General features: G+C 44.7%; 1 long non-coding RNA gene across 1 annotated transcript; it reads right to left on the bottom strand.

The window, feature by feature from the left end:
- Window positions 1-246: 246 nt before the first annotated feature.
- Window positions 247-26051, bottom strand: LOC138793515 (uncharacterized). The gene is made up of 3 exons (XR_011363282.1): window positions 25961-26051; window positions 17057-17168; window positions 247-604 (listed from the first exon to the last, which is right to left on the bottom strand). It is a non-coding gene; the product is annotated as an uncharacterized lncRNA (long non-coding RNA).

Raw genomic sequence — 26051 nt, 5'->3', positions numbered from 1 at the left:
CCTGTCTGTTTGCTATACTTGTGTTACTTTTTCCCATGGCTGTTATAGATGTTGCCCATCTGTGTTCTTAAATAAATATAGTAATAAGAACTGCTTGATGTGTTTATTCAAGTTCTTTGTATAACGTTACAAATTCTTCATTTAAGTGTACAAAAAGATACATAGAGGCGACAGACTTCACAAAATGTTACATCGGGGCTCGTCTGCACAATGTCAGCGACTTGCTAGTCGGCACATAATCCTACCTTGCAGTAATAATAGGCTGTCTTCCTAAAGATGCTAAGTACAGATGTACAGTACTGCTTTGAAGTGGCATCAACTGAGTGTCAGGAAATTTCACTTCAAGTTCTATGAAGTGTGTTATAGTGAATGCTTCAATTAATGGTACATTCTTAATGAAATTGTCAGGTAAAAATATTTGACAACTGAGTTAAAATTGCCCTATTTGTAGCACAGTATACCTACCGTAAGATTTACTCCTGCGAACGACACAAAGCATAAAACTTCCATTTACAAAAGTCGATTCTGTATTTGACACCCTGCGGTTGCTTTTGTGGATGATCTATTCATTTTCATTATAACCTCAGAATTAGACTTGAAATTTCTGAAACATTTGGAAAAGAAAAACAAAATAAAATTTGAAAGTAAATTATAGTAATATATATTATCCAAATGATTAACTACACCAGTTTTTTTCCCTTGGTCCACCAAGACACTAATATTCTCAGGCTTATCACCCACCTATAATCTGCTGTATAAACTCAACAATAAATCACTCTCTAAAGTAAATATGTAGGCACCCCCAAACTCCACCCATACTGCTGGTACCGCTGCATTGCCGTGGTGATTCCATGTGCAGTCCCGGGGTCCAAATAGCTTCTGGTACCATCCTTTTCATAAAAACAATCTTGTAATCAGGAGGAGCAGTGTCTATGGCGTGGTGGGGCCTACATCTGTGCCCTAGGCCTACAGCGCCCCTCTCTTCTTTGTGCCCACCCCAGGGGCGTAGCTAATAAGAAGAAGGACAGGCAGCAAGGAGAGAGAGATGCTGCAGGCCTAGGGCATGGACACCTCATTGACAACACTCCACCGAATTAAAAGATTGTTTTTATGAAAAGGATGGCACCAGAAGCTATTTGGACCCTTGGATCGCACAGGGAATGACTGCAGTAATGCAACAGTATTGGTGGTGGTGGTGGAGTGAGGGGTCAGAGGTGTCTACAGATCTGTTTTTAAAAAGATTCTAAACATAGAGGTTTTTTTTTTTTTTTTTTTTTTTTTTAAATGACAGAAGGGAAAAGCAGGATGGAAAAAAAACATACTCATTCCTCCAATCTGCCCAGTGGAAGTGTCCAAGTGCCCAGGGGCGCAGCTAGGATTTATAGGGCCCCACAAATCTGTGTGTGTGTGGGGGGGGGGGGTTGCGGCCGCTGTTGGAGAGCTGTCTTGAGTCTGGGTATCTTGCCAGCTTGCACAATCCTCGGCTCCACCTCCTCCAGCGAGGGATTGTCCCATTGAGCGAAGGTGCTGCTTGTTGAAGCCCGACATTGTCTCTGTTTGGGGGAAGGAGGCAGAGCGGAGGATATTGCCAGTGGCTGCCATGGGGCTGTTGTTGTTGTTGTCAGAGTGCCGGTAGGGCTGACAGTAGCTAGTATCAAGGAGACAGGTCACAAGTGTTGCCAAGGGGCCCCGGGCCCCATAGCAGCTGCGTGGTCTGCCTCCATGGTAGTTATGCTATTGTTAGTAACATCACCTTTCACTGCAGGGATCGGTACAGCCAATCACTGACCTGAAAGTGAAATAAATACCTTATTCTTTAGAAAAGAGACAGATGCGATACAACTTTTCCAAATGAGTCCGTATTCTGTAAGGCTATGTTCCCACTTTGGAAACATATTGGGAAAAGGTGGCAGCTAATAATGATCATGATCTTTATTAGCAGCCATCTACATAATGAGACGGCCTCCTTCCCCCAATATGTTCTAGGGGACATCCCCATAATCTGTCACTTACCACCAGAATGTTCTCTTTCTTCTCCTGCTTGGGGCAGGTGTTACCAATAACAAGAACATTTTCTCATAATGTCCATACTATAATTTACAATATTTTCAATACTGTGCAAATGTTTTAGGCAGCTGCACAGGAGGAATACTTAATAATAAATAAAATAGAAAATAAAAAAGTTGAAGTCAGCACCTCAGTTCAGAATAGTGTTAGTCCCACAATGTATTAGTCTATTCATTCGCACAAAGAGCATATATAAGTATACTCATAAATGGATAAACTCTACAAAACTCTTCAGCTTTGATAAAAACTTCATATATTTTCAGCATACTGTATTTGATTCTACACATGACACATTCATCCTGGGCTCCTCACAGTATATAGAACATCACAGACCATGAGAAGATGTTGTGCGTTTTGTGCTAAACTTTACCATCCAGTTATCGTACGCTGCTGCCATGAGCTTCCACACTGAAATGGGAAAAATCTCCATATGGGACTGAACATCTGTTCTACATTTTAATATGAGATGCACAGTGACATTTGACCATAGAACAGTATTTACAGATGTCCTCGTATGTGCCACATGTGCAAATAAACAGCTAGCATCCTATATGCAGCTTTTACTTCCTTACTATTTATAAGAAAGCCATGTATAAATGTGATCTGTGATAGGAGTTGTATAGTGGAGGAATCCAAATTGTCCTGATGAAATATCTAATCCGCAGCCTAATATATTACAATCTTGTGTTTCATAACACTGAAGATTCATCCCATTACTGAGCCTAACTATAGCTCATATCCTTACCAAGGTAACTCATTCTCTGTATATCTAGCCACTGATATGGTTATTGCACATCTGGCTCTTAAAAACAGTTGATATTGCCAAGGTTAGCTGTGGCTTAAGTTGGACATACACTTTAAGGCCATGTTCACACAACGCAAATGACGATCATCCGGCTGGTACTAGCACCGTCCATTTCACGCTGTGTGAACATGGCCTAAGGCTAGGTTCATACTATTTAAAAACAACGACTGTATTTTATAAAAACGACAATTGGTGCCAAATAATGACCAATCTTTCCACAATGGCTGTTGTTGGGATATTTGCCCATTGTTTTTACATAGTGTGAACATAGCCTCAATAACATTTGGCTGGCAGTTATCTTTCCGATCCCCCCCATACACACAAATGGGAAGATAAGACGCCTAACCCTACTCTCTATTATCTGTTGGGGGAGAGTCAGGAGGCCCCCATACCCTTAAGACAGTCTGGTAAACTCAGCAAAGTCTGTGGATTCAACCACCTTTAGGGTTCTATTCCATGGAGCAATAATCGGCCGAATCGGCCCCATTCGGCCGATTATCGCAGCCGATGATCGTGATTGGTAGCCCTTGCGGGCAGGATCCTCTTCCCCATGTCTGTCATCTGCCTTCATGTAATGTGTTTTGATCTTATATTGTTCTTGTTTGTTACCCCTGTCGCCTGTATAGCGCTCTGGAATTAAGTGCCCTTTATAAATAAATTAATAATAATAATCGGCTGATCGTTTTATAGAGATGAGCGAACCGGGTTCCAGTTCGAGTCTATCCGAACCCGAACGATCGGCATTTGATTAGCTGGGGCTGTTGAAGTTGGATAAAGCTCTAAGGTTGTCTGAAAAACATGGATACAGCCAATGACTATATCCATGTTTTTCACATAGCCTTAGGGCTTTATCCAAGTTCAGCAGCCACCGCTGATCAAATGCCGAAAGTTCGGGTTCGGATGGACTCGAGCATGCTCGAGGTTCTGTCACGGCCGCGGCGGCGTCCTGTGTTCCGGGCCGCCGCCGCGACCTCCTCCTGCCCCATGCAGCCGCCGGGGTCTTTGTGCAGGGACCCGGCGCTGCTGCTAGTTCGGCCCCTGGGGGCGCCTCACCTCTCCTCCGCTCCTGTCTCCGTCTGTGCCGGCCGGCGCGCGTGTCCCCGCCTCCTAGGGCGCGCGCGCGCCGGCTGTCTCAGATTTAAAGGGCCAGTCCGCCCCTAATTGGTTAGTTGCACCAATCACTCCCTATATATTCCAGCCCTGCCCCACTACAGGTGTTGGAGCCTCTACATGTTTCCCATAGCGTTTGGCCCAGCCCCCTGTTGTTCCTGATTCCTATCCGCTACCTGGTCCCTAGTCCTTGTTCCTGGCTCGTGCTCCCCTGGTCCGCACCTAATTGGTTAGTTGCACCAATCACTCCCTATATATTCCAGCCCTGCCCCACTACAGGTGTTGGAGCCTCTACATGCTTCCCATAGCGTTTGGCCCAGCCCCCTGTTGTTCCTGATTCCTATCCGCTACCTGGTCCCAAGTCCTTGTTCCTGATACCTATCCGCTACAGACCTCTGCCAGCACTATCTCCTGCCTACTGCTCCTGCCACGCCTCGCCTGCCGTCACTAGCAACCAAGCCAGGGGTAGCGACCTGGGGGTCGCCTGCCGCAGCAAGACCATCCCGCCTTGCGGCGGGCTCTGGTGAATACCAGCGGCCCCTTAGACTCCGCTCCCTGGTGAGGTTAGTGCCATCGCTGGTGACGGTCCAGTGGATCCACTACTCCAGGCGTTACAGGTTCGCTCATCTCTATTAGCGAATGAATAGTGAACGATTAACGATAATTTTAGGTTGAGATCTAAATCAACGATCAATGACATACAAACGATTTTTTGATCGTTGCCTGCAATTACACGTGACGATTATCGTTTAAATATGAACAGTATAAAGATTTTTCGCACAATAATCGTCCCATGTAATAGGCCCAAACTTAAAATCATCGGGCACCAACCGCGCATCTCTGCGTGGAATAGCGATGCGCAGCGGGCGACTGACGATTTCACAAGCACCATGCTTTATCTAAACATGTTGCAGGTCTTCTCCTTTGCCTCTTTCTTCTTTCCAGTCCAGTCCAGCTCGTTTACATTATTGATCGGGCCCCCATCGGCCCGTGGAATAGGACCCTTAGTCTAACAGCTATACTTGTCCTAACGGCTATCTGTGTCAGCGGGTTGGAAAACAACTTTCTTCCTGAACATATTCTGAATTTTACTGACAGATTTATCAACTGTTTATGTTGGGTTGTTTTTTATCTTTTATAAAGTCCAACAAAGCTGCTCAGAAATCCTAAAATGGGTCATGTCCTTTGGTTTCCAGATGTCCCAACATCTTTGCTAAGGGTTTTCTTACTTAGCGGATCAACTTTAAAGTGGTCGGTTTTCACATTAGTGGTGTGTTTGGCACAGTGTGGTGCAAAATGGTGAAAGTAGATTCACAAAGTCAATCTGGTTAAATAACTCTCCTTCCTTGAACCATGTCAGGTAAATAATAACCATTGCATACTCGCAACCCCCACAAGACTTTTGGGGTTGCTCTGGCCTAGTAATCTACACTTCATAATGTGGCCCATTTTCCTAAAAATACAGACCAAAGGGTGCTCCAAAATTAGACCAGATAATGGCCTCCTTTCTCCCCCCTACCTGCTTTATTGACATCTGGAAGTACCAAGCAGGGACAGGTATGGGTGGGTGGGAATATGGAGCTCTACATACAGCTCTATGTTTTGGAAGCCCTGACGGATACATGAACGGTACCAGGTGTCTCCTTAAACCAGCAGCTATCAGTGTCATCAGTTTGGATTGTGAATTGCAGCTGACAGATCCCCTTTAAGGTGGTGATAGATCTTTCTTGGCAAACCTTTAATGGTAAAACATTCCATTAGATAAGACATGATAAATTAAAATCACTTAGACATGCCAAACACAATTTTAAAATGTCTGACATGATTTATATAATGAGGTAAAATCTATAAAGAAATCTCTTGTGCAGAATGCTTCATCCTTTCAGATATAGCCGGAGCAAGACAATAGTCATTTTGTTATTTCGGCCGATAAGAATCAATTCTTTTTAATTTAATGTAGTATTTTAAAATGTAAGCGTTGACCACAATTGCTTTTGGAGTAACACGCAGTGTGTTCTACAACGTTCTATTAAATGATAAGACATAACAACTGAAGTGAATGAATGTTTATTTTAGATATTGGTTTTGCACTATTTTATTCACCTTTTCAGTAATGGCATATTCTTAGATGGTCAAGATCCAACCAAGATCCCTAATGCCCTTTAACTGATATCACTTGAAAATAACCCAGTATTTCGAGGATGTGAGCTCTATTTCTATTGCAGTGTAAATCCCAATGTACCTGCATGCTTTCCGTTAACAAATGTTACATTTTAAGGATACCTATTCAATGTTCAATACCAAGGGTACGTTTATACTTTAATATATTTCTAATTGAGATATTACATGGCATGATATTGAGGAGGAAGCGAGCCCCGACCTGTCAGGCTAGTGTTCGCTTTCTCCTCGTTCCCTGCTCACTGCCTGTGCTATTAAACGCAGAGACAGTGAGCGGGAGGGGGCACATGGAGCTGCAGGAGGGGCTGCCCATGGAAGTCAGCAGAGGTCTGTTGCGTTGAGTGATGCAAAGCAAATCGCCACTGTAATAATCATGGTTTTTCAACATGTTTAAAGACCACGATCAGCCAACATCATGCATGTCGGCTGATTGTGATCTTTAACATGCGCTATTACACCAAACGATTATTGGCAAGTAGTCGGCCAAGTATGGCTGGTAATCGTTTGGTGTAATAGGGCCTTAAATGTGGCCTGTGTGGCAATTTTAAATCTAAAGGTATAAGGTGTATGAGGGTAAGGCACAGTGAAAAATTACTTCCTGACCACTTTGCTCTGGGAGAGATAGGCCACAGCCAGAGCTCCCTGGCTGCGGCTCCCAGCAGAGAACACAGAAACGCTTAGCTGTGCTGAACATTGTTGTGTGTGTGTGTGGGGGGGGGGGGGGGGAGTCACAAATCCTTCTGCCTCTTTATGTATTTCCAGACAAATTAAAGAGATCAGGGGAGCTGCGTTACAGTAGGTGAGTCCATACCATGATCAGGATAAGACTTATTGGCTACACGGCTGATAGGCTGCATTAGGCAAACCACATCAGAGGGCAAATAGGAATCAAGATGGCAGATAATCTGTGCATACCACATCAACTTAAATAGCTATACACAAGGCATACACAAGAGCCTCTACATTATTCTCTAATAACCTTCATAAGCAAGATAAATAATAACAATAAAAATCCTGCGCTACTTCTTTAAAGTGATACTGTCACCCCCCCCCCCCCCCCCTGCTCTTGAATTCATTAATCAGTTAAGAGTATCACCTAGGCGTGGCTCCACACCAGTTGGGCCCCATCTCCTGGCTGAAGAGGGGGCCCAAATGTCACCAAGATCCACCTAGGGGACACTGTCCACCGATGAAATTAAGCAATTATAGAGCAGAAAGAAGACACAGAGAAGTGTTATACGGGTACAGTATATATTGAATGTGCAGCATCTAAGTTTGTGGATGGTTTGGAGAACCGCACATAGAGTAAGGGGGGGGGGGGGGTGACAATATCACTTTAAAACTTGTCTCCAGGAAAAATTGTATCCAGAGAGCAGTTTCTCTTTAACCTTATCACCTACTGTATATCATTGCTCAAGTGGGATTATCCGTACAAGCATTTGCTTGTTTATATTTGCTATGCTACGCTAAACCTTAAACCTTTGCTATAATTTTTCTTCATTTTAGCGCGATCGCCTCGCAAGGAAACTGTAAAGTGGAAATGCGTTACAGTATGTCGGGTGCTAATTACACTGCCAGGATTAATTGTAGGCTGTGATTACATACAGAGGCCCTGCATTTTATTGTGACTATTGCTCAAATATTGTTGTATTGTTTACAGTCACGTTACTTTGTGTTTTCTCAATAAAAAGTGACATTTATGGCAGCTGTTGAGACAACGCCCCATCACTGTCATTCACAATATGCACCACTTAGAAGTGAACATAATTGTAGGTTGATATCAAGTAGCTATAATATAATTACTGTATCTTTTATCCCTCAGAGATACAATTATCTCCCCAGCAGTGTTTGGTTTCGAGATCCAAGCTGACATCTACATATTTAATGCTATTTCCAAACACAGAACTCTATTGTACTAGAAACAGAAGTCTACCTAGAGAAGATAGATCACATGCATTGCTTCTACTTTATCGCTCATACGGTACCTACTGTGCAATTAAGCGTAGCAGTAATTGTAGCCAATATGAATCAAATTACTTGAAGCAAAATGTCCCTTGAGTTGTGTTAACCATGTTTTTCATTAGCGCAATTTCAATATTAATATTTCAAGTGAGATCTAATTATGGTTTCATAGAAAGTGCATGCGATCGGCGGCGGTTTAGAAAATAAAGCGCTGGCCAGACAGGGCTGTACTTTATTAAGGGTTTTCTTTCTGAGAAGTGTGAAGTAACCATAGCGCTGACATTTCCGGATGATAATGAGCAGAACACGACTGATTTTCAGCTCTTCAGACTGATGGAAATGTGAGGCTGCTAATAAAAGTGCTGATTAGTCACATCGGTTTTCAGCACAAACCTTTTACAGCTTTGTTTCAAGTGGAGCTTAACTTCGGCGCAACATAATGTAATTATAAAGAGCAATGGAAAAAGAAAGGTTCTCGCAATATATTTTAGTTTTCTATTTATAAATTGTAGTTATAGTCCATATCCAAAGCAAGAAAAAAATTCAGGTAAGGCAAGAGGAAGACTGACTGGCTTCCCCATGGGGGCTCTGATTATGTAACAGTTACCCAAGGTTTCCTGCTCTAATTGGGTGACTTTTGTCCACTTTAAGTCTATACCACGGAAGATGTTTTTGCCCTTTGGAGACAAATGTTGTCCTAATGTACACTTCTGACAGAAGGCAAAAAACAAGATATAAGAGAAGCCTAAAAACCTTCAGTAGTTGTCAAGCAAACTTTCAACATGAAATTCAACATGACTTATCTGTCTCTGCCTGGAAATCATCAGGTTGAAGAGAGTCAGGAGGCCCCATACACTTTTGCAGACCTCACTCCTCAAGAAAGACAGGCTCAACAGGCATGGCCAACTCCAATGGAATGCTTGAGTATACAGCTTATAAAAAAACAACAACTTTTATTTAAAAAGTATATTAAAACAATAAAACTAGGATACAGCACAACGCGTTTCCAGGTTGGACAGGTGCATCTGATGAAAAGGCTTTACCTGATAAAGAGGCCAGTCCGGCCTTGAAATGCGTTGTGCTGTATCTTTGTTTTATTGTTTTAATATACTTTTTGAATTAAAGGTTTTTTTTTTATAAGCTATATACTCAAGCATTCTATTGGAGTTGGCCGTCAGTTGAACCTGTCTTTCTGGAGGAGTGGAGGTCGGCATCTGTCTATATGCCCCGGTGTAGGTATACAAGAAAGGCTGCGCATCAGTGTTTTTTTCTGTACGCTTGGAGAGTTGTGCCTCAGTCTTGCACAACCACATCAGGTGGGAATCCACTGTTAAACACTGTTTAATTCCCCACTGTTAAACTTGTTCCACCTCTGTTTTTATGATCCTGCACCATGGAACGCTGTCTTCTCTGTGTTTTCCATACACTTTTGACACTTTTGAGGGGTAAACCAATCAAAAACAAAACAAAGTAGAAACATTTCTCTTGCTTGGATTTTTACTTGAATTCTCAGACTTAAAGGAGTGGTTCAGGCAAGGGCTTTTTTTTATATGTGCCCGGGGAAGGGGTGTTAAAAAATAATGAAACACACTTACCTCCCAGGCTCCTGCAGTGCTGACGGTATCTCACCTGCTCCATTTCCCTGTGCAGTGTCTGGCCTCAGCCACTAAGTGGCTGGGCGGGCCTGTAATGTCACAACAATAGACCCCCGGGTCTGTTGTTGTGACATTACAGGTCCGCCCAGCCAATCAGTGGCTGAGGCCGGACACTGCACAACAGGACAGAGAAGGTGGGATACTGGCACTGCTTCAAGAGCCAGGGAGGTAAATATGCTTTTTTTTTTATACCCCATCCCCAGGCATGTATCAAAAAATGCCCTTGCCTGGAGGACCTCTTTAAGCTGGCCATATAGTTTAGATAGCTATCTCTCCCATTCCTTAAATATACATGTATTCTAAAGGAAAAGAGGGGAGAAAACCACTGCAAGACACTCTGGCAGCAGCTTATCTACCCAAGAACTAATGGACTGGGCATGTTGAAACCCAATATGCTTGACTCTTCCCTAGCTTGACATCTGTCATTGGGGAAAAGTCAGGAGGCCCCTTAGACACATTAGATTGTCAGCTGATTCCACCAAGATCTGAACAACCTTATTGTGTAAGAACAACTTAAGGCTTTGTTCACATTGTCAACTTATTTTCAATTTATAACAGAAACAACAATACAATTCCAATTATGTCCTATGCAAAAGAGTCTGTGGAGCCTCATTTAGAAGTCTTGAAACTCAGGACTAGCCAGATATCCCTCCAGGGAAGGGCCCAGCCAAGGGGTGGCCCCCTGGGAAATACAAACATTTTAAATATGTCACATGACAGACACCAATTGCATTTGATGGACCTGCCAACCTATAATGGTGTCCGTCTGTTCTGTGGTCTTTACAAAGTGCTATTTTTTTTTTAAATGAGAGGGAATCAAATGTATTCTCTGAAGCAGTCAACTGAGGCTAAAAGTCAATTACCAGATTTTTTCCCCCTGTTTCTGATATAGTTATGTGACAAGGGCAAACAACAAAAAGATAAAGTGAGACAAGAACCCAGACTGAAAAAAAAAAAAAAATTGAACATATTTGAGTACAAGATGTTCTCCACCAAAAATCAGAAATATGACTTTGGATGAAATTGGGTCACGATGATGAAATATTAGATTGTCTCACACCAAGGTTTTTATCCAATTACTAAAAAACCCTATTGGTGAGACTTTAAAATAATATAGAGCAACCCATAGACAAGATCATATTACTGCTATACTCTGCTATTCACAGGGTTAAAGGGACTTTGTACCCACAATCTGACCCCCCCCCCCAAACCACTTGTACCTTTGGATAGCTGCTTTTAATCCAAGATCTATCCTGCGGTCCGTTCGGCAGGTGATTCAGTTATTGTCCTTAAAAACAAGTCCTGTGTCAAATTGGCGTGGCCTAGAGCATCTGTGCCCTAGGCTTGTACCGCCTCTGCATCCCTCCTCTTCGCCCTCCTCATCATTAGGAATGCCACTGGGAAGACTAAATACTGCATAGGTGCCTTAACGATCCAGCTCATGTGCAGTGTTAACACAGGTAATGAATAGAAGACATTGTTCTAGGGGCATTCCTAATGATGAAGAGGGCGGGAAGGAGGGATGGAGGGGTGTCACAATCCTAGGACATGGGTACTCTAGGCCACGCCAATTTGACACAGGGCTGCAAGTTTAAAAGTTGTTTTTTTAGGACAATAATTGCATCACCTGCCGAACGGGCCCCAGGACAGATTTTGGATTACAAGCAGCTATCAGAAGGTACAAGCAGTTTGGGGGGGGGGGTCAAATTGTGGGTACAGAGTCACTTTAAGCTGAACAACTGCACCAAACCTGTTCAATGAAAGAAAGAAGTTGTCACCACAACCAATGTGCTTCATATTGCGATGTAGCTGCAACTAGGTGTTCTGTGTGCTGGCCATAGACCTTCCTATCCTAAATGGTCACTGTTGTTTCAGCATATCCATAGTACAAGTAAATGCAAGAGATTTTGTATATTTCTTATGAGAGAAAATGCTTCTTTCTCCTCTTACCAGGCATCTTTCCTGCTTTCCCTTCCAAAATTCACTATGAAAAACAGGTACATTCTGTTTTATGGTTATAAGGATGAGGTAGCAGCTCACCGAGCCCATTAGTTGCATATTCCCCATAAAAGTCTATAGAAAGGGGAGGAGCTAGGAGGGAGATGGAAAGGGGAGAGAGGCAGAAGCAAACAGAGACTGTAAAGAGTATACAACTTTACTGTAACTGTTTGATTCCAACCCAGCACAGCTAACACTGCTCAGTACAGCACTATAATGCACCTTATGGTTCCATGCAGCTACTGTATGTAAGGGTGTACTATAGATAGTAGTAGATAGAACTGCAGAATCTTCTTTTCCGTGTGTGTGTTTGTGTGTATGTTTTTTGTGCAGTATATAGGGGACAACTAAGTACACTTTAAAGTGCCAGATCAGGATGGTGCTATCAACTGTAAGGGATGAAACCTCTCAACTTTATTTTGCCTTCAATACAATTTCCAATCCCAGGAGTTCCAGAGTGAAAGAAAAAAGTCCTGGTAGACCCCCCCACTGCCCCCCACTGCTTGCTTGCTCTTTTACCGTGTAATAGGGCTGCCTCTAGACTGCCTGGAAACCATGGATGCAGCCATAGGCCATGGGCTGTATTCTTATTTTCCAGGACTCTCTAGGGCTGCATCCAACCTCTTCAGCCACCTGTAATCAAATGCCAAGTATTGGGGTTCAGACGAGCTGCAAGAGCAGCAATATATCAAGCATTTTTAATGTCTGAGGTACTTTTTTAAAGTTTTAATATTCTATGTGTGTTTTTTTTCTCTTAAGGAAAAATGATAGTAACCCCAGATTAGTGTCCTCTACATACAATGGGGATATGGAGGACAGTGCTTGGAATTATGTGTATATGATGCCAGTATACAAAGAAGTAGGAAGCTTGCCAAAGAACCTAATTAAACTCTTCCATTTAAATGCATTATTTGTCTTTTAATCAGGTTCCCTCATGTATTTCATTAATGGTATTACAGGCTTGATTGGTGCCTGCAGATTTATTGAGTGATCAGATTAATAGAATTAGCATAAGCCATGATATGTCACATTGGCAGCAGAAGTTAGCGCTTAACTACATATAAGTATCCAGAATGTGTTTGGTGTTGTCAACAATATTATTAGAGGGGGACTTCTCCCAGCTTGTCCTTACAATTGGTTGCATTCTAAACTCTCAGACCGGACTGGACCCAGTTTACTCCTGTTTGCAATTTACACCTGTGTCTAGACGTGTGTCTGGATCACTCACATAGCACCACTGCTGCGCCACTGGACACTTTCAACAAGTGTAACCAGGGAGTCAAAGACTTCGCATTTTGTGCAGACACCTAAACACTAGAGATGATCGAACATCGGGAAATCTTAGGTTCGATCGAACTTGAATATTTTCGAATGTGCAACATTTGATTCCCGATGCCTTCCTGATCCGTGTGGAAGGAGAAGACAACCCGAGTTCTGGAATTCTGGGATACAGCCAATTACTAGAGATGAGTTAACTGCCCGGACTTTTGGTCCGAAAGCAGTTTGCTCTCTCATCATGTCGCATAGTTGCGATCCTGCGAATATGTGGCCAGGATATTCCAGGGAATCGCTGTTGAATTCCCTGGAATATCCTGGCTGCATATTTGCGGGATCGCAACTATGCGGCCGGGATCAAAGGCATGATAATAGAGCGCAGATGCCATCGGACCAACGGTCCGATGGTCCGCTCATCCCTACCAATTACCTAGGCTGTATCCCGGAATTCCAGGCGGTACTCAGGCCTCCTCCTTCCCTATGGACCGGAAAGGCATCGTGAATCAAATGCTGCATGTACGAAAATGTTCGAGTTCGATCGAACCTAAGATTTCCCGATGTTCGATCATCTCTACTAAAGACAAAGCAATGAGGTTCCACATGAGGATTTACAGGACATACATTGAAAAAAAAGGTTGAACTGATTAAAAATACAGGTTTTCTGCTCACAATTGTCCAGATACTTAGTCATATTTTATATGAATCGTGTCTTTTTAATTATATTTGATAAACATGTTTTTTATGAATTGCTGAGGTGCTGACTTTTTTTCTTGTGGATTTTTGCATAAATCCTAATAGACTTTGTCCAAGGCAGTACTACCCTCAGCTGCCCTGACTACTCCATATATTCCCATAAAGGACAACTATGTAACTCCTACATGGAGCATCATCAGGTGCAGGGAAATGAACTGCAATACCAGGCGCAATCACTACCAAAAATAAAGGAGTTGTGTCTGATAAATAATGAAGGTTACACAGTGTTATTGCTTATATGCTCCATGTAGGAGTGAAACTAGTTCTTTAGGCAATGTGTTTTTAGTTTCCTACCTTGCAGCTTATATTATGTAGCCTAGGGAGTCTACAGCTCACCTAGCACATGTGATTTTCAGTCATGTACAGTGACCTATATGACCCCATACTGTTCAGCTGCTATTGATAGAGGGATTTTAACATTTCTTTCACATTTTGGTTGAGATCACTTTATTATTAATTCATTATATTAATTTGGACTATAATAAACGTTATGTATTAATTATACAGAGATAATCAGAATCTTGTGGGCTTTTGGCCATACGCGCCGTTGTTATTGGTATTAGGCTGGGTTCACACTGCGCTTTTGCAATCCGTTTTTTTCATCCGTTTTTTGCAAAAAACGGATGAAAACGGATGGAAAAAATGGATATATTAGTGTGCATCCGTTTTGATGCGTTTTTCTATTGACTTCCATTGTAAAAAAAAAACAGATCAAAATGGATCCGCTTTTTTTAAACGGACACAAAAGTAGTGTCAGCTACGTTTTTGTGTCCGTCAAGAAAAACGGATCCCTTTTTGATCCGTTTTTTTTTTACAATGGAAGACAATGGAAAAACAGATCAAAACGGATGGACACAAATGTATCCGTTTTTTTCATCCGTTTTTTGCAAAAACCGGATTGCAAAAACGCAGTGTGAACCTAGCCTTACAGTTCAGTCCCATCCATTCCAGCTGCTCTGCGATGCTCCTCATTTGATCTGATATTAAAGGCCTATCCTAAGGATCAGCCATTAATCTTATATCTCTACTCCAAAACAGCCGTGCTGCCCGTTGGTATTATGCTTTCACCTCCCTAGGTCAACCATGTTGCCATTTACCCCCTTTAACAGTTAAGGTATTGTATATGCTGCCATCATGTATCTAGATGAAAAATATGCCTTGACCTGGAGCCCAGGTTCCTCACTACCTACAGTACAGAGTCCAGGTTCCTCACTGCCTACAGTATACAGACCAGGTGCCTCACTGCCTACAGTATACAGCCCAGGTGCCTCACCACCCACAGTACAGAGATAAGGTTCATCACGGCCTACAGTACAGAGCCCAGGTTCCTCACTGCCTAGAGTAAAGAGCCCAGGTGCCTCACTGCCTATAGTATACAGCCTAGGGGCCTCACTGCCTGTAGTAAACAGACCAGGTGCCTCACTGCCTACAGTATACAGCCGAGGTGCCTCACTGCCTACAGTATACAGCCGAGGTGCCTCACTGCCTATAGTATATAGCCTAGGGGCCTCACTGCCATTAGTAAACAGACCAGGTGCCTCACGGCCTACAGTATACAGCCCAGGTGCCTCACCACCCACAGTACAGAGCTAAGGTTCCTCACGGCCTACAGTATACAGCCCAGGTGCCTCACCACCCACAGTACAGAGCTAAGGTTCCTCACGGCCTACAGTATAGAGCCCAGGTGCCTCACCACCCACAGTACAGAGCTAAGGTTCCTCACGGCCTACAGTACAGAGCCCAGGCGCTTCACCACCCACAGTACAGAGCTTAGGTTCCTCACGGCCTACAGTACAGAGCCCAGGCGCCTCACTGCCTACAGTATACAGCCCAGGTGCCTCACCACCCACAGTACAGAGCTTAGGTTCCTCACGGCCTACAGTACAGAGCCCAGGCGCCTCACCACCCACAGTACAGAGCTTAGGTTCCTCACTACCTACAGTATACAGGCCAGGTGCCTCACTGCCTACAGTATACAGCTCAGGTGCCTCACTGCCTACAGTATACAGCCCAGGTGCCTCACCACCCACAGTACAGAGCTAAGGTTCCTCACGGCCTACAGTACAGAGCCCAGGCGCCTCACCACCCACAGTACAGAGCTTAGGTTCCTCACTACCTACAGTATACAGGCCAAGTGCCTCACTGCCTACAATATACAGCCCAGGCGCCTCACCACCCACAGTACAGAGCTTAGGTTCCTCACTACCTACAGTATACAGCCCAGGCACCTCACTGCCCACAGTATACAGCCCAGGCGCCTCACTGCCTACAGTATACAGCCCAGGTGCCTCACTGCCTACAGTATACAGCCCAGGTGCCTCACTGCCTACAGTATACAGCCCAGGTGCCTCACTGCCTACAATATACAGCCCAGGCGCCTCACCACCCACAGTACAGAGCTTAGGTTCCTCACTACCTACAGTAGACAGCCCAGGCACCTCACTGCCCACAGTATACAGCCCAGGTGCCTCACTGCCTACAGTATACAGGCCAAGTGCCTCACTGCCTACAATATACAGCCCAGGCGCCTCACCACCCACAGTACAGAGCTTAGGTTCCTCACTACCTACAGTATACAGCCCAGGCACCTCACTGCCCACAGTATACAGCCCAGGTGCCTCACTGCCTACAGTTAACAGCCCAGGTGCCTCACTGCCTACAGTATACAGCCCAGGTGCCTCACTACCTACAGTATACAGCCCAGGTGCCTCACTGCCTACAGTCAGGGCCGGACTGGGACTTAAAATCAGCTCTGGCACTCAAACCTCAGCAGCCCACATAATATATCCTCCCCAATATATGATAGATAGCAGTGTACATGCTGTAGCAAATTCTGCTCCTTACTCACTTACTTACTCACTACTTCATTAAATATATGAACCCTACCATCAACACATAAAAAACAACATAATCTGCTGTGGATTTGTTGTTGCATATTTATGTATTTCAGCTGCACCAAATCCACAATGTATCTGTGTGGTCCATACCAGGTACAAAGGTGTAGATCCCAGAATACAAATGCGGGGACAGGACCTTTAGTCTAGTATATACTTTTATAATCATCCTTTTCATTACCAGCTAAAGTGTCACAGAGGCGGAGACAAGCCACAGCTGTACCTCCCCCCGTGCCTTCCTGCTCTGACTGATTTACATACACGGCGATGCTGCGGATGTCGCTGTGACACTTGAGCTGGTAATAAAAAGGATGATTATGAAAGGAGTGCTTATAGTGCAATTACGTCCAGTGACTTACAGGAGGTGTCTTCTCTGCATGAATTGCAAGTGACGTTTTTGCTGGATTTGTTCTCTTTTTCTTGCTCGGCTATCATGAAGACTTCTGCGGCCGTGACTCCTCTCTGCAAGATCTACCAGACAAACAATTTAAGATCCGTGCTCCAGCATCATCCCAAAGTGTATTTCTTCACACAGTAACCTTGCTCCCTTTTGACCCCCTTATAAGCAGTTAGGCCCAGTCTGTGTCTCTAAATAGTAGTCCCGCCCTTCTGCACCCCTATATAGTATTATAGTATTAGGTCCCCTCTGTACCCCATATAGTAATAGGAGTCTTCTGTGCTGTGTCTCCATATAGTAATAAAACATTTTCCCCTATAGTAGTAAGGCCCCTTCTGTGCCCCATATACCCTCTCTGTGCTCCAATAGATTACAGGCCTCCTCTCTATCCCCACATAGTATTGGACCACTCTCTGCATGAAGCATAGGCCCCACTGTATTGGACCTCTCTGGGCCTCCGTATAGTATAGCCAAGGCTTTTAATGATATATTAAAAGCTGCATAGCCCTTCAACTAATTTCATTTTGCAAAGAGCGTCATCAGGAAGAAGGCTTATTTCATTTGCTCCCCTGCTTCTGATGACACTTATTTAATTTGCCCCCCCTGCTCCTGATGACACTTATTTAATTTGCCCCCCTGCTCCTGATGACACTTATTTAATTTGCCCCCCTGCTCCTGATTACACTTATTTCATTTGCCCCCCTTCCTCCTGATGACGCTTATCTCATTCGCCCCCCTTCCTCCTGATGACGCTTATGCCATTTGCCCCCCTCCTCCCGATGACGCTTATGTAATTTGATGACGCTCCTTGAGGAGAGGTTATCCAGAATTAGATAAACATGTCCGCTTTCTCCCAAAAACAGCACCACATTTGTCCTCAGTTTGGGTGCGGTACTGCAGCTTAGATCCAGGGAAGTGAATGGAGCTGAATTGTAATACCACACACAACCTGAGGACAGGGGTGGTGATGTTTTTCTAATCCTGGATAATCCTTTTAATTTTACAGTAATGGTTATAATTAGAGATGAGTGAGCCTGGCCGAGGTTTGGCTTCATACAAACCTGAGCCATCGGCCTTTGAATTCCGCTGTCTTCTCGTTCCTTGCGGCAGGTGGAGATGGCACAAGTCCCGCCTGGAAAACAGAGATACAGACTATGATCTAGGCTGTATTCCTGCTTAAAAATGCAACTTGTGCTATCTCTATGGAGCGGGAAGACAGCGGGATTCAAGGGCCAATGGTTCAGGTTTGTATGAAGCCAAACCTCGGCCAGGCTCACTCATCTCTAATTATCACCTTAAAGTCACTACATGTCTGCATAGGCAGCCATTTTAATATCAAGTTTAATTGAATGCAATAAACTGTAAAGGACCATTTAGGACTTTTTGAGCAGCTACTGTATGGCTTAAAAAAGTGTGTGTGAACATAGCCTGACAAAAGTCCAACACCTCGTACTGGTCTATTATAATTCACAGCTTTACAAGAGATCCATAATGCAAGACACCATTGTTACCAACAAATGCAGTATGTGATGGTGATGGCGTCTTGTATCAGGGATTTACTATAAAGTTGTGAATATTAATTCACTGGAAGAAAGTGCTGGACTTTTGTCTATGGAATAATTTAGTCACATTTGAATACAGATTATTGCAGTGGTGTAAGTGCTGTAGGATGTGCTGGTCACCTGCATCCACACATCACGCATTCTATACATACATCATAAACACACAACACACACTGTGCATGCATACATATAAATATACACACACACACACACACACACACTGTGCATACATACATAAATACATACATACAGACATGCACACACATTGTGCATACATACATATATCATATATACACACACAAACACACTGTGCATACATACATACATACATACATGAACACACATTGTGCCTACATACATATCTCATATATACACACACACACACACACACACACTAGAGATGTGCGGAGCGTCGGACTTTTGGTCTGACAGGATCTGCGCTCGATCGTGATGCCTGTGATCCCGGGTGCATAGTTGCGCTCCCTGGAATATGCGGCCAGGATATTCCAGGGAATTCCAGATCCATTTCCTGGAATATCCTGGCAGCATATTCCCAGGATCGCAACTATGCACCCGGGATCACAGGCATCACGATCGAGCGAACTGCTATTGGACCAAAAGTCCGCACATCTCTAACACACACACTGTGCATACATGCATACATTTACACATACAGACAGACATACACACACCGTGCATATATATATATATATATATATATATATATATATATACAGACACACTGGGGGAGATTTATCAAACATGGTGTAAAGTGAAACTGGCTGAGTTGCCCCCGGCAACCAATCAGATCCCACCTTTCATTCCTCACAGACTCTTTGGAAAATGAAAGGTGGCATCTGATTGGTTGCTAGGGGCAACTGAGCCAGTTTCACTGTACACTATGTTTGATAACTTTCCCCCATTATGCATGCATACATACATACACACACACTGTGCATACATACATACATACATACATACAGACACATTGTGCATGTATATGTATATATATATATATATATATATATATATATATATACACACACACACACTGTGCATACATATATACATACATACAGACACATTGTGCATATATATATATATATATATATATATATATATATACACACACACACACACACACACACACTGTGCATACATATATACATACAGATACATTGTGCATGTATACATATATACATACATACACACACACACTGTGCATACATATATACAGACACATTGTGCATGTATACATATATATACACACACACACACTGTGCATACATATATACATACATACAGACAGACACATTGTGCATGTATATACATATTGTAGGGATCTTCCCGGGGGATGGTGTGTTAGGACACAGTTCAGGCAGCAAACTTGGACTTAAAAACAGCTTTGGTGTTTATTTGTAGCATAAACGGTCCAGCAACGTAAATACAGCAACACCGTGCAGTGAGAATAAACAAAACAAAAAGTCCTGCCCGTCTGGGCGCTTACTAATACAACAGGTTACCTCTCTGTCACTTCACTTGGCAGGTAATATTGCAGGGTGTGCATAAGCCCCAGCTCCCAGCGAACACACCATGCAGGCTGTTCACTCCTGTCTGAGAGACTCCCCTGCACACTGAGCTCACCTTTTGCCTTCTCAGGCTGATTGGGATCAGAGCTCACCTGATCCCAAAACCCATACTGGATCGAGGGGGAGGGAATGGCAGATCCCACTACCAACCTATCCACCATTCCAGTAAATCCAGGCCCGGTAAAAATAAATAATAACTCAGCAGCATAGCACTGCTGAGCAACAGATCCCTCCTGGACTTACCACCTCACACTACGCATCAGCCTAGGTGAGATGTACACCCCCTCGAACACATCTCCAGTGACATGTCCACATATCCCCCCCCTCTTCTTCAGACCGGAGGGCTGAGCGTTTTGTCCCCACAGGCAGTGTACCCTTGATAGGGCGTCAGCATTCGCCTGTAATTTCCCTGGCCGGTGTTCTACAGTGAAATTGAAGTTTTGTAGGGACAGAAACCATCTAGTCACCCTTGCGTTTTTTTCTTTGTTAAGCTTCATCCATGTTAGGGGGGCATGGTCTGTCACTAACTTGAATCTCCTGCCTAGCAAGTAGTACTTCAGGGATTCGAGGGCCCACTTCACTGCCAGACACTCTCGCTCAACTATGGCATAGTTTTTCTCGGCCGGGGATAGCTTCCTACTTAAGTACATCACCGGGTGCTCCTCGCCATTCACGACCTGTGAGAGGACGGCACCTAACCCTGTGTTAGAGGCATCTGTCTGTACTAGAAACTCTCGCCTAAAGTCAGGGGTAACTAGCACAGGTTGTTGGCACAGGGCAGACTTAAGGCTTTGAAAAGCCTTCTCGGCCTCTGGAGTCCATGTCACCATTGCGGACTTCGCACCCTTTGTCAGGTCAGTTAGTGGGGCTGCAACTGAAGCAAAATTCGGCACAAACCTTCGGTAATAGCCCGTAATACCCAGGAAAGCTCTGACCTGTTTCTTTGTGAGGGGTTTGGGCCAATTCTGTATTGCCTCAATTTTATTTAGTTGTGGTTTCACTAACCCCCTCCCAATAATGTAGCCCAAGTATTTGGCCTCCTCTAAGGCTAGTGCACACTTCTCTGCATTGATGGTTAACCCCGCATCACTTATGGCATCTAACACCGCCTGGACCTTACAGAGGTGACTTTCCCAATCCGGGCTAAAAATGACCACATCATCGAGGTAGGCAGCGGAGTAGTCACGATGTGGTCGCAGAATCAAGTCCATCAACCTCTGAAAAGTGGCAGGGGCTCCATGTAACCCGAATGGCATCACTACGTATTGGAAGAGCCCATCAGGGGTGGAGAATGCAGTCTTCTCTCTAGCCTTAGGAGTGAGTGGGATCTGCCAGTAGCCCTTAGTGAGATCGAGGGTAGTTATGTACCTGGCATTACCCATCCTTTCTATCAACTCATCTACCCTGGGCATGGGGTAGGCATCGAACTTGGAGATCTCATTTAACTTTCTAAAATCATTACAGAACCTCCAAGTTCCATTGGGCTTTGGGATTAACACAATCGGGCTGGACCACTCGCTCTGAGACACCTCAATGACTCCTAGGTCAAGCATACGTTTTACCTCGGATGATACCGCCTCCCTCCGTGCTTCTGGTATCCTATAGGGCTTAAGGTTTACTCTGCTTCTAGGCTCAGTTTCAATATGATGACTAATGAGATGCGTACGCCCTGGTAGGTCAGAAAACTTGTTTTTATTTTTCTGCAGGAACTCCTTAGCTTCCTGCTTCTGGGATACTGACAGGGTGTCACCAATCCTGACCGGAGGGATTGGTGGTGACAGATGACCAACAGGATTTGTCGCCACCAAGGATTCCCTGTCTTTCCAGGGCTTGATCAAGTTTATGTGATAAACTTGGAAAGTCTTCCTTCTACCTGGTTGGTGTACCTTGTAGTTTACCTCACTGACTTTCTCTACAATTTCATAGGGACCCTGCCACTTTGCTAAGAATTTGCTTTCTACCGTGGGAACAAGAATGAGTACCCGGTCACCTGGGCTAAATGTCCTGATTCTTGCAGAACGATTGTAAATTCTGCTTTGGCCCTCTTGCGCCCTCTGGAGGTGTTCCCTTACTAGGGGCATTACAGTGGCTATACGGTCCTGCATTTGTGCTACATGCTCTATAACACTCTTGTATGGGGTGGACTCACTTTCCCATGTCTCTTTCGCTATATCCAACAAACCCCTAGGGTGACGACCATAGACTAATTCGAAGGGAGAGAACCCTGTGGACGCTTGGGGTACTTCCCTAATAGAAAACATCAGGTAAGGTAGTAAGTGATCCCAATCCCGACCATCTTTTTCCACTACTTTCTTTAACATATGTTTCAGGGTTTTATTAAACCTCTCCACTAACCCGTCTGTCTGTGGGTGATATACAGAGGTTCGTAGGTGTGAGATTTTAAACAGTTTGCATAGCTCTTTCATTACCTTTGACACAAATGGGGTACCTTGGTCGGTCAAGATTTCCTTGGGGATCCCCACCCTGGAAAACATATAAAACAATTCCCGTGCAATTGTTTTAGAGGCAGTGTTTCTTAGGGGTACAGCCTCAGGATAGCGGGTCGCGTAGTCCAACACAACTAGAATGTACTGGTGTCCCCTAGCCGACTTTACAATGGGGCCCACCAAGTCCATTGCGATCCGGTCAAAAGGTACCTCTATGATGGGGAGTGGGACCAAAGGACTGCGAAAATGCGACACTGGAGCGCTAAGCTGACATGTGGGGCACGACTCACAGTATTTTTTTATGTCAGCATAAATCGCAGGCCAATAAAACCTCTGGAGGACTCTCTCCTGTGTTTTATCTGTCCCCAAGTGGCCCCCAAGGACATGATTATGGGCCATGTCGAGTACCTGACGCCGGTACGACTTAGGCACCAGAAGCTGTTCCACCACCTCATCATTAATCCTAGTGACTCTATAGTAGAGATCATTAGTCATAGAAAAATGTGGAAATTTTTTCTCAGCTTCTGGCTCCTGAGGTACCCCATTCATAACAGTGACCTGCTCTCTAGCATTTTTGAGAGTGGGGTCCTGTAATTGTGCAGTACCAAAATTATCCCTAGACACCTCTAAGTCTGGAACATTCTGCGCAGTGGGAGGAGCCTCTTCCTCACCAGCCAGGACCTGCAAAGGAAAAGCATCATTTTCATCCTGTACATTTTTATCATTTACCGTGGGTAATGCAATAGACTTAGGGGTCTCCTCACTCCTTTCAGGGGATTGTTGTTTTCCCCATAGAGCCCAGAACAAAGGAAAATCACGCCCCAATATCACATTATGCATAAGGTTTTTAACCACACCCACTTCATATTGTACAGCGCCTAGTTCAGTCCCGACATTAGCCCGCACTATAGGGTAAACCTTTGTATCGCCATGTATGCACACCACACGCATATGTCTTTTTGGCACAAAGTCCCCAGTCACCAGGCTGGCATGCACCAGGGTGACAAGGCTTCCTGAGTCCAGCAACGCCTTAACAGGAAAGTCATTTACAGTAATGTTGCAGACTTGTGGTTCAGTCTCTAGTCCAGTGACTGCAACAAAAGACGGCTCCGCAAATAGCGACTGACGCCGGCTAGCGTCACACTCCATGGGCTCAGTGGTAAGAGGGCAATGGGCAGACATATGTCCCGTCTCATGGCATCTCCAGCACTGGATAGGGCCTGGTCTCCTTGGCAGGGAGTCCTTTTTAGGGCCACTTAGCCACCGGGGACCACCACCAGTCTTTTGCCCCTGGGACACCTCCTGAGCGCTCTTCCCTCTATCAGCACCCCTCCACACTCCCCCAATAGATGGAAGTCTCTTACCAGCTGAAGGCACAGGTCTGGCACTCCGGGGAGGTGACGGTGCTGCAGGAACATCACGGAGGTAGTCCTCGGTCGCCTGGAACCTCTCCACAAGGCTGACGAGTTCGTCGGCACTCCTAGGGTCGCCTTGTCCCACCAAGCGTTGCAGATCAGCAGGAAGTGCGCGGAGGTAGCGATCCATCACGACCCTCTCTAGGATCTGTGCAGGAGTAGAGGTGTCTGGCTCCAACCACTTTCTTGCCAAATGAATCAGGTCGTACATCTGGGACCTCGCTGACTTGTCCAGACTGTAGCTCCAGTTGCGGACCCTCCGGGCACGGACAGCAGCAGTAACTCCTAGTCGGGCGAGTATCTCGGCTTTTAGCCGAGGATAGTCCTTGACCTCTTGCTCACTGAGGTCATAATAGGCCTTTTGAGGTTCGCCTGTTAAATAAGGGGCAATCACTTCTGCCCACTCAGTGGAGGGTAGCTTTTCTCGCTCAGCCACACGCTCAAAGACAGTTAAATAGGCCTCAACATCGTCATCAGCAGTCATCTTTTGCAGCGCACGCTGCACGGCTCTTCTCACAGACAAAGTCTCTGGCGCGGCTGCTGCCACCAGCTGGGGATTAGCACCTGCAGACGCCTCCTGCTTTGCTATCAGGTGCTCAATAAGTCTCTGTTGTTGAGCCATCGCTTGTTCGTGGCGCAGATTAGCGGCTGCCTGATCCTGTTTAGCGGCTGCCTGAGCCTGTTGTTGTGCGGCCAATGCTTGCTCATGGCGTAGGTTAGCGTCTGTCAGAGCCTGTTGTTGCTGCATATTAGCCTGCTGCTGTTGCAGACTCACTTGCATTAATTGCTTCATCATCTCCTCCATGTTGCTTGACTGTTTTTGGAGTGAAGCCGCAGCCTTCACCCAGGACATAAGCAGCTGTAGCCAAGTTGATGCACACCGTTGCCCCTAGCAACCATTTTGCCCGCTCCGCAGCACCAATTGTAGGGATCTTCCCGGGGGATGGTGTGTTAGGACACAGTTCAGGCAGCAAACTTGGACTTAAAAACAGCTTTGGTGTTTATTTGTAGCATAAACGGTCCAGCAACGTAAATACAGCAACACCGTGCAGTGAGAATAAACAAAACAAAAAGTCCTGCCCGTCTGGGCGCTTACTAATACAACAGGTTACCTCTCTGTCACTTCACTTGGCAGGTAATATTGCAGGGTGTGCATAAGCCCCAGCTCCCAGCGAACACACCATGCAGGCTGTTCACTCCTGTCTGAGAGACTCCCCTGCACACTGAGCTCACCTTTTGCCTTCTCAGGCTGATTGGGATCAGAGCTCACCTGATCCCAAAACCCATACTGGATCGAGGGGGAGGGAATGGCAGATCCCACTACCAACCTATCCACCATTCCAGTAAATCCAGGCCCGGTAAAAATAAATAATAACTCAGCAGCATAGCACTGCTGAGCAACAGATCCCTCCTGGACTTACCACCTCACACTACGCATCAGCCTAGGTGAGATGTACACCCCCTCGAACACATCTCCAGTGACATGTCCACAATATATATAAATATACACACACACACTGTGCATACATATATACATACATACATACAGACAGACACATTGTGCATGTATATATATATATATATATATATATATATATATACACACACACACACACACTGTGCATACATATATACATACATACAGACACACACACACTGTACATACATGAATCCTATATACACACATATATACTGTACATACATGTATCATATATACACACACACTATACATACATACAGAAATCCTTTCCTCACACAATACACATACAGGGCACATTACATACTAAGACACACTATATACACACTATCACTTTGGACACACACACACCAAACAACAAGAAACAATCACTTACTGTCCATAAATCTGAGCTGCTGACAGGCCCTCTCTTCCTCACAGTCAGCATGGTGCTCCCCTGCCCCTCCGACTGCAGGAAGGAGATGATG

Source organism: Dendropsophus ebraccatus, chromosome 5 (assembly GCF_027789765.1).
Source record: "Dendropsophus ebraccatus isolate aDenEbr1 chromosome 5, aDenEbr1.pat, whole genome shotgun sequence".
Classification (NCBI taxonomy): Eukaryota; Metazoa; Chordata; class Amphibia; order Anura; family Hylidae; genus Dendropsophus; species Dendropsophus ebraccatus.
Note: the sequence above shows the minus strand (reverse complement) of the source record. Positions and strands in the feature narration are given on the sequence as shown.